This window comes from Eufriesea mexicana, unplaced genomic scaffold (genome assembly GCF_001483705.2).
Source record: "Eufriesea mexicana isolate 0111107269 unplaced genomic scaffold, ASM148370v2 scaffold4744748804, whole genome shotgun sequence".
Lineage (NCBI taxonomy): Eukaryota > Metazoa > Arthropoda > Insecta > Hymenoptera > Apidae > Eufriesea > Eufriesea mexicana.
In genome coordinates, this window is record NW_016907994.1 from 98,521 (window position 1) to 111,986 (window position 13,466).

Below are 13,466 nucleotides of genomic sequence, written 5' to 3' on the forward strand. Positions count from 1 at the left end.
ATGTAAATATTCTTATAATGATGGTTGGATATAAATAGCCATTTTGGAAATTCCAGTGTCTCTGATGTTATTGTTAATATACCATATACAAGTATTTATTTTACTAATTTATTTTGTATTAGTATATATTGAGCCCCTCCAATTGTCTATGCATTTTTCTTTGCCGTTTTTCCCTCCTCCAAACGTGTAAATGTTCTTCTCACGACGGTTCGATAAAAATAGAACTACTAATATTATTCAAGTTATCATTGTCGATGTCCAATATACTCGTATTTACAATATTTTGTATTAACTTATTTTGTATTACTGTGTACTAAGCCTTTCTAATCGTCTATACATTTTTGTAAGCCATTTTCCCTCGTCAAAATGTGTAATCGTCCTTCTAATGATTGGATATAAAATGGTTGGATATAAATAACTATTTTGGAAATTCCAGTGTCTCTGATATTATCGTCAATATGCCATATACAAGTATTTATTTCACTAACTTATTTTGTATCACTATGTACCGAGTCTTTTGAATCGTTCATGTAATTCTTTTTACCATTTTTCCATCATTGAAATATGTAAATGTTCTTTTAACGACGGATAGATAAAAATAGAAGTATCAATATTACTGATGTTATTATTGACAATATCCCACGCACGAGTATTTATTTTACTATTTTATTTTGTGTTACTATTTACTGAGACTTTGTCAGTATGTCATATACAAGTATTTATTTTACTAATTTATTTTGCATTACTATGTACTGAGCCCATTCAATTTTCCATGCATTTTTCTTTGTTTTTCTCTCATTGAAACGTGTAAATGTTCTTCTCTTGGTTCGATAAGAATAGAACTACCAATATTTCTGATGATATTACTGTCAATGTCCCACACACGAGTATTTATTTTACTAATTTATTTTGTGTTACTATGTACTGAACCTTTGTTAATGTTATAAACAAGTATTTATTTTACTAATTTATTTTGTATTACTATGTACTGAGCCTATCCAATTTTCCATGCATTTTTCTTTGTTTTTCTCTCATTGAAATGTGTAAACGTTCTTCTAACGATGGTTGGATATAAATAGCCATTTTAGAAATTCCAAGGTTTTCAATATTACTATCAATATGTCATATACAAGCATTTATTTCACTAACCTACTTTGTATTACTATGTACCGAGTCTTTTCAATCGATCACGCATTTCTTTTTATCGTTTTTCCATTATTCAGACGTGTAAACGTTCTTTCAACGATGGTCAGATAAAAATAGCCTGTTCAGAACTATCAATGTTGCTGATGTTATTGCCAATGTCCCATATACAAGTATTTACTTTATTAACCTATTTTGTATCACTATGTACCGAGTCTTTTCAATCGATCATGCATTTCTTTTTACCGTCACTCCATCACAGAAACGTGTGAACGTTATTTTAAAACTAAACCTATCGTGGTCTAAATAATGTTTCTAAACTTTTCATTCGAAACTCCGCGCTCAACGTTATCGTGTTACAGTTAGTCACTCGTCTTTGCGATTTTCCTTCAAATATATCGGGTGTACCAAAATTCACGCAAGAAGTAATTCCTATAGAAGACACAGGTTTTTAATTAAAAATTGTAAATATTGCTCAATAATGAAGACACGTTGTTCTTTAACGTAGCGCTCCATTTTTAATAAAATGAACTATCAGCTGTCACGATGTCTTTTTCTTTCATTGGCAACACTTTACCACAAAAATGGCGCAAAATTAGAAACTGAATGTTAGTAGTTAAGGGTTAACACTGATAGTGTGTCTACGCCAGTGCTTTCGTCTTTTTCTTTCATTGGCAACCTACAAAAATGGCGCAAAATTCAAATCTTGCGTGAATTTTGGGACATCTATTAGAAACTGAATGTTAATAATTAAGGGTTAACACTGATCGTGTGTCTACGCCAGTGCTTTCGTATATTTTTAATTTTTAATACCCCACTTTTAATAACCCTGAACTGTCAGCTACAACGCTGTCTTTTCTTTTTCGTTAGCTATGATATACCATACAAATGGCGCAAAATTTAAATCTTGCATGAATTTTGGGTACATGTACGTGTAATCGATCTTTCACTGCCTCCAATTATTCCATTTTTCAGATTTTTCTGTTCCTTCGTTCACTCATCGTGGTAGATTTAATATTAATAATAGTTGAATAAAAATAGCCTTTTTAGAACTACTAATGTTACTGATGTTAATGTCAATGTGTCATGTATAAATGTATATTTTACTCACCAAATTTTTATTACTATATATCAAGACTTTCAAAGTCTGGAGGAATTTTTGTTTCCTGCGCAAATAACAATTTAAAAATGATTAAATGTCTTTGATAGAATTCATTTTTATTTCTCTTTTAGAATTATTAGATAACATTTTTTTAATTTATTTCGTTTTCACTTACATATCTTTTATCATAAAATATAAGTTTATTTTATAAATTGATATATCAAGACTTTCAAAGTCTGGAGGAATTTTTGTTTCCTGCGCAAATAACAATTTAAAAATGATTAAATGTCTTTGATAGAATTCATTTTTATTTCTCTTTTAGAATTATTAGATAATATTTTTTTAACTTATTTCGTTTTCACTTACATATCTTTTATCATAAAATATGAGTTTATTTTATAAATTGATAATACGATTTTATTTGTGAAGTAAATTAAAGAAAAAATCAAAATTCGTTATAAAAATTATTGGGGAAATTTCGAAATAAATTAACGATTCAATATTGTACAATTAGATGACTCTTTATATAAGAGAATAAATGTGTTATATTTTTCTTTTCAGTTTTCGTTTCGTGAACGTGTAAATATTCCGTTGACGACAATTAAATCTCCGATAAACATAATTCTTTTGAAGCTATTCATGCTACCAATGTCATTGTCAATGTGTCATATGCAAATATCAAGCATGTACACTCGAAGGGCGACTTTCAGTCGTCATAACTCGACAGATGAATGAAAGACAGCAACTACATCGTTATTATTAAAAATTATTATACACGAAGTCTAATAATCAAATAATTTTATAGATAAATTTATGATGGAAAGATACGATTCTTTTTTGTTTTGTTCTAAAATATATCATTGATTCTATGGAAGGAAAGCTTCAAGTTACCACTTCCCTATAACAGAAGACTCTCAAAAATCTCACCAAAATGTCCAAATTAATTATTTAAATCGACAAAATGATTTAATTTTCTGTCCAAATTAATAACTCGGCTGTTAAATTATATTTTAATATTTCGACCTAAATTAACGATTAACACTGAACCTGTTATGATGAAAGAACGAACCCTAAAGAACCCTAAAAGGAAATAGACCAGGAGGATGTATTAAAAAATTAATTACCAGAAGAAGAAAAATCTCGAAGTCAAGCGATTAGAGTGTTAACCTTTTGCACTCGGGAGGTGATTCTCAGTCACCGTTTGTTCTAATACTATAACTTAAAAAATGGATGATAATTATATTAAGAACATCGAAATAAAATTATTCCATTCGTTCGTTTCTCACGCAAATTCACGATTTTCTTCTCTTAATTTTAGCATAAAGAGCATCCATCAATGAGCTTATAAAAATCTAAGAACAGCTTCGAATTGCATCTTCACAACGAAGAAATCTTCGAGTTCAGAGGGTTAATTTCGAGTGCGGAATTTTGAATAGGAAATTTTAAAACGGTAATTTAGGTCGTTTAGTGTTAAAAATCATACACGTGTTACGTAAGAAAATCGGTGAAAATATAATTGGATTGGGAAGAAAATATAAAAAGATCAAGGCTGTACTTAGGAAGAAGGGGTGCATTGCGCCTGCGTCGACTGTTTAGAACTCGAATGCTGTAGAAAGAGGTGACGAGGAGGTGAGGAGAAAGAGGATAGACCTCTGAAGGAGGAGGACGGGGTGTCCCTGGAGTATCGACTTGCCCCACGGGACTCGGCAGTCGATAGTCCCGTGGGATTCACGGTCTCTTTCTCGATCCCGTGAGTCCCGACTTTCCCTCTTTCTCCGTCCTTCTCTGTTTCCTCCTCCTTTCTTTCCTCCTTTCTCAAGGAACCGTCTTTGTTTCCCTCGCGTAGTTCGAGTCAAGCTCTCGTGGGTCACGAAGCCAAGGCATTCGGCGAGATATAAAAGAGAAGCGAAAGTAAAAAGTGATTTCGTTTCGAAAATTCTTTGAAAAAGTCACGCCGAATTTTCGGTAAATTTTAAATCGCAAATTTGTAATTTCACCAAAGAAAATGTAATATTTATTGGATTATTCTCTATATCGTACGTTTATGGAATAAAAATGATCCTTTTATATCATGGCAATATCGATATTAAACAACGACGATGATAATATTACAAAATTCTTCGAAACATCGATTGTGAATTTTCTCCGTAAATTTTAAATCGCTGAGAAATTTCTAAAATATTTTTATCATCGATAATCGTCACGGAAAAAATATAATATTTATTAAAGTATCCTGTACATCACCTTTTATATGATTAAAATGAACTATCTTCGTGCAGCAATAATAATACTATTACTAACTGTTATATCTTTCGAAATATCCAATTAAATAGGATTTCTTTAATAGAATTTTTATATCTAATAATCTCGCGTGTTAAAAATATTATCTTCGATATTATCGTTTATGAAATTATTACCTTATAAAATTTTATTTTTATAAAATTTAGTTTTCCTTATATAACAATAATACTGATATTAAAAATAATAATAATAATAACAGCACTATTTGTTATTATATTTATAAATCTCGAATTGGATACATTTTCCTGAATAGAATTTTTATATTCAACAATCTCACGTGTTAAAAATATTATCCTCCATATTATCGTTTATTACGTTATAATTATTACGTTATATTACGTTGTATATAATTACGTAATAAAATTTTATTTTTATAAAATTTATTTTTCTTCGTATAACAATAATACTGATATCAAAAATAATAATAGTAACAATAGTATTTGTTATTGTATTTATAAATCTGGAATCGAAGAGGCTTTCCTGAATAGAATTTTTATATTTAACAATCTCACGCGTTAAAAATATTATTCTCCATGTTATCGTTTATAAAATTATTACGTTATAAAATTTAGTTTTTCTCATATAACAATAATACTGATATTAAAAATAATAATAATAACAGTAGCATTTGTTATTGTATTTATAAATCTCGAATTGGATAGACTTTCCAGAATAGAATTTTTATATTTAAGTATTTGTTATTATATTCATAAATCTCTAATTGGACAGACTTTCCTCAATAGAATTTTTATACTTAACAATCTCACGCGTTAAAAATATTATCCTCCATATTATCGTTTATTATGCTATAATTATTACGTTATATTACGTTATAAAATTTACCATATTTCATATAACAATAATACTGATATTGAAAGTAATAATAATAATAACAATAATATTTCTTATTGTATTTACAAATCTCGAAATGAATAGGCTTTCCTGAATAGAATTTTTATACTTAACAATCTCACGTGTTAAAAATATTATTCTCCATATTATCGTTTATAAAATTATTACGTTATAAAATTTAGTTTTTCTTATATAACAATAATACTGATATCAAGAATAATAATAATAACAATAATATTTGTTATTGTATATATAAATTTCGAATTAGATAGACTTTCCTGAATAGAATTTTTATACCTATGAATCTCAAGGAAGAAAATATTTCTATTAAATTATCCTGTATATCATCGTTCATGGAATTAAAATTAATTCTTTTTATACAATAATGATATAAAAAGTAACATTATCGGTAGTTATTTTCGTAAATATCGAACTGGATAGAATATCTTTAACAGAATCGCAACACAACTGCCTGTTAAGGCGTAAACCGTGGAAACAATGCAAATGTCGAATGATTATCGGTGGAACAGCAAGCGCAGGAATTGCGAGTATATTAGAGTAATCAGTGATTCTGTGTACATCCATAAATACACGCTATATTCTAACAACACTGCTACAACTTAATGGATTTACAGTCAGTGATAAAGTTACCAGTCGCTACATCGAATCTCGATTCGAGCATACACCTGATATTCAATTACCCCGATTAAACGAAGGGATAATCGAAACGCGTAATATCGTTAATTACACACGCGATAAGTCATCCCGATGGAAGCGGAGAGGCCTTCCTAAGATTGCATAAAATTCTCCGTTCTGTATCGTAGACGCCTTCACCTTCGTGCCTACGATCACCAACCCTCTTTCACTCTACCACCCTCGTACAAAAGGTTGCCTGCTCTGCCTCCGCCCCCGAGAATTATCTGCGCAACTTACAACCCCTATTTTTTCCGTCTTCTGCAGATTCCTCGTTCCCTCCTACGGAACGAAGGTTTTCAGGCCCGCGTACTTAAGTGGAAAATGAAAGTGAATCTTGAAACGTCACGTATCTCACGCACGTTGCAATGGTATTTTATGGAATAAAATTTTCATTCCTCTCGTGAAATTATTAACAAACTACCACGTGTCCACTGTCCCACGAAATAAATTTATCGCATGCAAATATTCGACTGCTTTTTCCTATTTCTTTTTTCGCTTTTTGGGAATGACGAATTTTCGTTTAGAAAATAATTTAATCGGATAAATTCAAAATTGGTGAAGGTATTATTAAAAATTGGATTATTACGTTATTATTAGATCAGCCAAGAAGTAATTTCGGTATTTTTTATCGTAATGCAAAAGCAGACAGAAATTTTAAATTTTAAATTATAATTTTCTATCATTTTAAGGTTAGGTATTTAATTCTAAATGGTAAAATTTTATATTAATTATTGGCTAGCTTAGTAATTAAAGATTACGACTGTTCATTTTTCAAGGATCGGATTATTTATTAAAAATGGATTATTACGTAATCATTAGGTCAGCCAAAAAGTAATTTAGGAATTTTCTATAGTAATTCAAAAGTAATCAGAAATTTTATTACATTTTAAATTATAATTTTCTATCATTTTAAGGATAGTTGTGTAAATCTAATTGGTAAAATTTTATATTAATTATTGGCTAACTTAATAATTAAAGATTACGATTCTTCATTTTTCAAGGATACGATTATTTTACAAAAATTCACAGAGAAATTGCTAAATTCTTTCGTTATTGATTTAATAATGATCGTGATGCTCAAAATTATCGTGTTAATAAAGGTTTTAAGGAGTTAGGAGAGTTTATAAAGTAAATTCCATTGTGTCGAAAAGTTTAAACGATGGATACTGTAACTTTAACTATAAAATAATTTAATGAACTGTCTTCAGATTTGGTAAAAATATTATTGAGGATATTCTAATTTGAACTATGGAAATCTCTAAATTCATTCGATATATTTACCAATATTATTATACAAAACGTAACAATTTAAAAAGAAAAAATTTGCATCATTATTCCCACTCTATCCTAAGAATAGTACTAAAGGCTATTAGGATACTATAACTTTAACTATAAAACAATTTAATGAACTGTCTTCAGATTTGGTAAAAATATTATTGAGGATATTCTAATTTGAACTATGGAAATCTCTAAATTCATTCAATATATTTACCAATATTATTATACAAAACGTAACAATTTAAAAAGAAAAAATTTGCATCATTATTCCCACTCTAACCTAAGAATAGCGTTAAAGGTACAGTGGTATTATATTTAAGACACGATGATTTGAGAAAAATATTACAAATTCCAACTGTGGAACAGGAAATTATAAAATACTCCGAAACTTATCATCACAGGATTAAAAGCCATAAATGAACCAACTTATTATAAATTATTATTCTTAAAAGACTCAGCCATCATATTTATTTACACACAAAACCTAATAGTATAATTACTTACATTAATTCTAACTAATTTTTGCTTCAATGATTATCGGTAAACGTATAGAAATCTTGTAGATGATTACAATAATGCAAATTAAGATTATTCAACAATGGGAAATTTTTAAAAAAGTTGTCTGCATAAATAGACTACAAATTAGAATTTCAAAAAATGCTAATTCTACAAATTCAATTTACTACAGTATAAATTTTAAAGTACTGTCAATATTTTCACTGCACATTCTTAACCCTTTGCACTGGACGACTTTTAGCCAGAGAAAAATAGAAATTCAAAAATTCTCTACTAAAAAACTGACGATACTTTTTCGAGCAGTAAATAAAGAATTATATAATAACAGAATTGTAGAATTATTCGATTTCGATACCTCGCACACTGTTACGTTACATTAAATTTGATATATTAATCAATATCGATCTTCCAAATTTTATAAAATGGCGACTGCAGTTCACCTCTCAATTGCAAAGGGTCAATAAAAACACAATTTTCTTTCCACAATATATAAAATATTCCTTATAAACACAATACCCAGCAAAGCCACAAGAACACCCTTTAAATACCAACTCATTTCATATTTCTTCGCTCGGCAACTCCTACTTCACCTTTAAATCCACCCCACATTCGCAAACCTCTCTGAAACTAAAACCAATCAGAAAAAAGAAAAAAGAAAAGCAGGAAAAAAGAAAATCGACAGTCCGTAACGGAAAGATGGAGAAGAAAGAGGGAAATATTGCAGGAAATTGCGTAATTCAAACTAATCTTAAAAGACAACTTCCGGAGGAGGAAGTGAAAGAGTCGACAAGCATCACGCAACGGTCCCCGGGTATCTCGGTATATACACGTGCAGAGGTCGTGGCAGAGGTATTGGCACGTAGGGAAGCGTGGTACGATGGAAAGAAAGAAAAGAAGCCAGCCCCTCAGCGTTCGAGGGAAGATTCGAAGGGTGCGTAGGCAGCCCTCGCGGTTCCTCGGCCACCCTACCGACGTCCGTTCCGTGCCGGAGTACGGAAATTCGCAAAATGTCCTCCCGTTCGGTAATATGTTACACGGCTGCGGAAGTATCGTCCGCAGCCACCCCCGAGTCCGGCCTAACCTCGTTCGCGCGGGACAGAACTTTCGCCGGTAGGTCCGCAGGAGGAGGTCTCCAGAGACTTCCATTTTGACTCTGGGGATTAGGCGTGACTCCGCCCATTCGCGGGCAAAGTTTTGACCCTCGCTTGTTAGATAGAAGAGAAAAGCCACGAGATATTGATGACTTCCCTCTCTGTTTGAAAAGGAGAGCCAGAAAGAAGGAAACAAGAAAGGAGCAGTAAAGCGAGGAGAGGAAGGAGCTCGTCGAACAACGTTGTGCAACCTCTTCTATAGCCGTACATATTGTCATGGCGATGGCTTCCGCGATGTATTCGCTACAGGATGCACGGTTATCGCCGAGGATACGCCGTCGTTGCGCGAAATTGTTGATCCTCAGGCGCTAAATGCCACGCTCCGCGCCGCTTAATTCATATTGCTCCTCGCTACAAGGCCACGTGGTAAGATTTGCGATTCCGACGCGTTTCTAAGTGGTTCATTCACGCGGTGATCGTTTATCAAACGAACAGGAGAGTGGGGTCATCGGGTCAGGTTGCCGAATCATTTCTGATACGATGATCGTGGGTGGAGCGATTAAGTTTGTATCGAAATTGGGAAATTTAAGGGAGTTGGAATTTTTCTGCAAAATATTTCCATCTACTTCGTGTATCATAATTTGTTACGTTGTTCGTGCAATGAGAGTTTAAGTTTGTATAAATTTGCAAAAATTTGTAGTTACTCCAAATGAGATAATCTAACGTCATTCTGATATAGTATAATTGGGACGACAGGAAGGAGGAATATTCGTAAAATAATTCACTTTATATAATTATTAGTAATTTCGAATTATATTTCGATTCTAAAAATTGAACAATTATTTCGTATACTAGAGTAATGAAAAAATTTTGATTTATTCCAAATGAGATAATCTAACGTAATCCTGTTATGATGTAATTGGGCCAACAGGGAGGAGGAATATTCGTAAAATAATTCATTTTCTATAATTATTAATAATTCAGAATTATACTTCGATTCTAAGAAATGGAACAATTATTTTGTATATTAGAATAATGAAAAGATTTTCATTTGCTCCAAATGAGATAATCTAACGTCATTCTGATATAGTATAATTGGGACGACAGGAAGGAGGAATATTCGTAAAATAATTCATTTTCTATAATTATTAGTAATTTTGAATTACATTTAGATTCTAAAAATGGAACAATTATTTCGTATACTAGAGTAATGAAAAACTTTCTATTTGCTTCAAATGAGATAACCTAAGTAATTCTGATATAATATAAGTAGGACGACAAGGAAGAGGAATATTCGTAAATTATTTCATTTTGTTAATTATTGGTAATTTTGAATTATACTTCGATTCCAAAAATAGAATAATTATTTCGTATATTAGAATAATGAAAAACTTTCTATTTGCTTCAAATGAGATAATCTAAGTAATTCTGATATGATATAAGTGACACAACAGGGAAGAGGAATATTCATAAATAATTTAATTTTGTTAATTATTAGTAATTTTGAATTATATTTCAATTCTAAAAATGGAATAATTATTTCGTATATTAGAATAATGACAAAATTTCTATTTGCCCGAAATGAGGTAATCTAACTTAATTCTGATATGATGTAATTAGGACGACAAGGAGAAGGAATATTCGTAAATCATTTCATTTGGTTAATTATTAGTAATTCTGAATTACACTTCGATTCTAAAAATAGAATAATTGTTTCGTATATTAGAATAATGTCAAAATTTCTATTTGCTCTAAATATGTCAATTTGCTATATTCCAGGTAACTGTTACAACAAAAGGATTATACAATTATGAGTAAATTCCAATTAAAATCAATTCTTCAAGTTAAAAAAGAAATAAAAAAATTTCGAGTTACTGCACATACTATAATGTACTATAATATAACTATTAACCATAACATAAGATAATTAATTATTAGTAAACTGGTATTGTAATCGACCCTGTACATATAAATCACGATATAGACTGCGAATAATGACAAACTCTAATTATCACTACAAATCTAAATGATAAACAAACCCAAAAATAAAATTAAACACTATCCCCTTTAAACAGCACGCTCTGTCAAAATAAATTCACCATAGTAAATATAAAACTGACATATTCGTTGTAAAAATAAATATTCGCATCAACGACGGTGCTACAGATAACAACGAGGATACACTTAAAAATAACAAAAACATAACCTCTTTATCTACGTAATAATTAAAAGGACGTAACGGAGAGAAGCTGTGGTACATTTAGGTGTTTCAGTTGCTTTAGGCACGAACGCGTGTTTTCTTTATTCGCCGGAACATTGTGTATAAACCTGGTGTAAGGAGTGGCAGAAAGTTTGGGGTTGGTCGGACAACGGCATCATAAGTCGGGAGTGGTTTGGGGGTTGGGTGGGGGTTGGGGTGGCAAGGGTCCCTGGAGGCAGCAGGCTAAATATATCCACCCCCGACAACCCTCGAGGGAGAATGTCAAGACAACATGGCCGACGCCCGTCATCCTACTAGCTACCCTATGTGTACACTAGTCCATGTTCGACCACCCTCGTGCCTCAAGAACGTTCAAAGACTATGACATCGTTTCACTAGACGTAGCCACCACGATCTCCGCTTTATTTCACGTGTCCCGTGGAATCGTTAACCACGTCTGCCAACCTTACGCCACGGAGAGATCGGCCAACGATTTATTCCCAGCATACTCGCTGGATCCGAATATTTCTCTTGTTTCCAACAGCGCAGCGAGATTATGTTCTCGGGTCACGAATAAGTACAATCGTGGAGAAAGCCTCGTAAAAAAGCACGTCGGAGGAATTTACATTATTACCCCCGAGAGCGTTTTAGGTAATCTCGGAATTCATCGTCGACAATCGGATTTCGAAAAAGCTTCGAAAGCAGCCACACGCTGCTCGCGCAGCTAGCATAAGCGATTCCGGATCGCGCGCCGGGTAACGCGTGGTAATTTCACGCGGCGGAGGGATGTTGAGCGAAAGAGGGTGCGGAGGAGGAGGGTGGAGAAATATAGGAGAGATTAAAAGTTGCAAGGAGAAGAGAGTACGGTGTAGGACGAGCGAGGAGAGTATCGCTAGTTGGGGAAGAGGAGAGGGTTGGCTCGAAATTAGCCACCCTCAGGATTACCTTGAATTAACAAATTGAAAAAAGTCACCTCCCCTCGAGTACTTCTTAAAGGAGTCTCGGCTGGCCGGGGATCACGCTGTCCCGACCGTGGAGTTTCGCTTCCTCCGGCTTAAAGCACGACCCTTGCCAGGGATATCGGACCAACAAATTCATGCAAATGTTACTTGGCTCCGCCGTAGCTGCGATACGTACATTCTCTCTGTACCTTTGTATGCCTGTATAGGTATAGCCGCTGGTACAGCGATAACGCTTGCTGTGACGTTATACACGGCAGCTACGCGTCGATGTACTTAAACTGGATGCCAGGCGAACAAATTCACCGTGACGATTTTGACACTGCGGCTTCTATGTCGATGTATACGTTGCTTGATTCCCAGTGTTTCCAGGCTTTGAATAATTAATTGCATTTCCGGCAACGACGCAATTCGTTCTTGCGAAATTTTATAAGGAGCTTTTGTTTTATCCTTCGTTCGCCGAAATGTGTGATACGCGGAAGCCGTGGAGAGAAGAAGGGATTATGAATAATAAATTGTTAAAATGTTTAATAGTCACGGGGTTCTATGGATTGATCCTTGTTTCGGAAAATTTCGTAATTTCATTTGGTACTGTGATAAATTGTTCTTTTTTCTTGCGATGTTTTGAATTATTTATCTTTATGTAAATACGTTTTATTTTTGAAGTTATTATTGGTTATGTAAAATATATCATGATCATGATTTATCTCACAAACGATATATTTACTTGTATGTGGTTGTAATTTTGTAAATACGTACGATATGTGTGATGTACTTAAAGGTATTATAAAAATATAGCATTTAATATATTTTATTTTAAAGTTATATAATGGTGCTGTCAATCCTGTGCAGAAAGGAAATATTTTCGGTCTTTTACAGTAAGTGCGCGATTATAAAAGTATATTATTTAATATATTTTATTTTAAGGCTATATAAAGGTACTATCAGTCGTATACAGAAAGGAAATTTTTTGGTCTTTTTCAGTAAGAGCGCGTTAAAAGATAAAAATATATAGTACATATTGGAAATAATAAACCGTGTAATATTCTTTAAATAAAATAATAAATAAAAGTATTATTATATTACGATATTTTTCTACAAATAATTAAATTGCTCTTTTATTATTATATAATAAATTTTGTATTCCATAAATAGAATTAAAAGATAAAAATATACAGTACATATTGAAAATAATAAACCGAGCAATATTCTTTAAATAAAATAATAAATAATAGTATTATTATATTACGATAATTTTCCACAAATAATTAAATTTCTATTTTATTATTATACAATAAATTTTGTATTCTATAAATGAAATTATTATT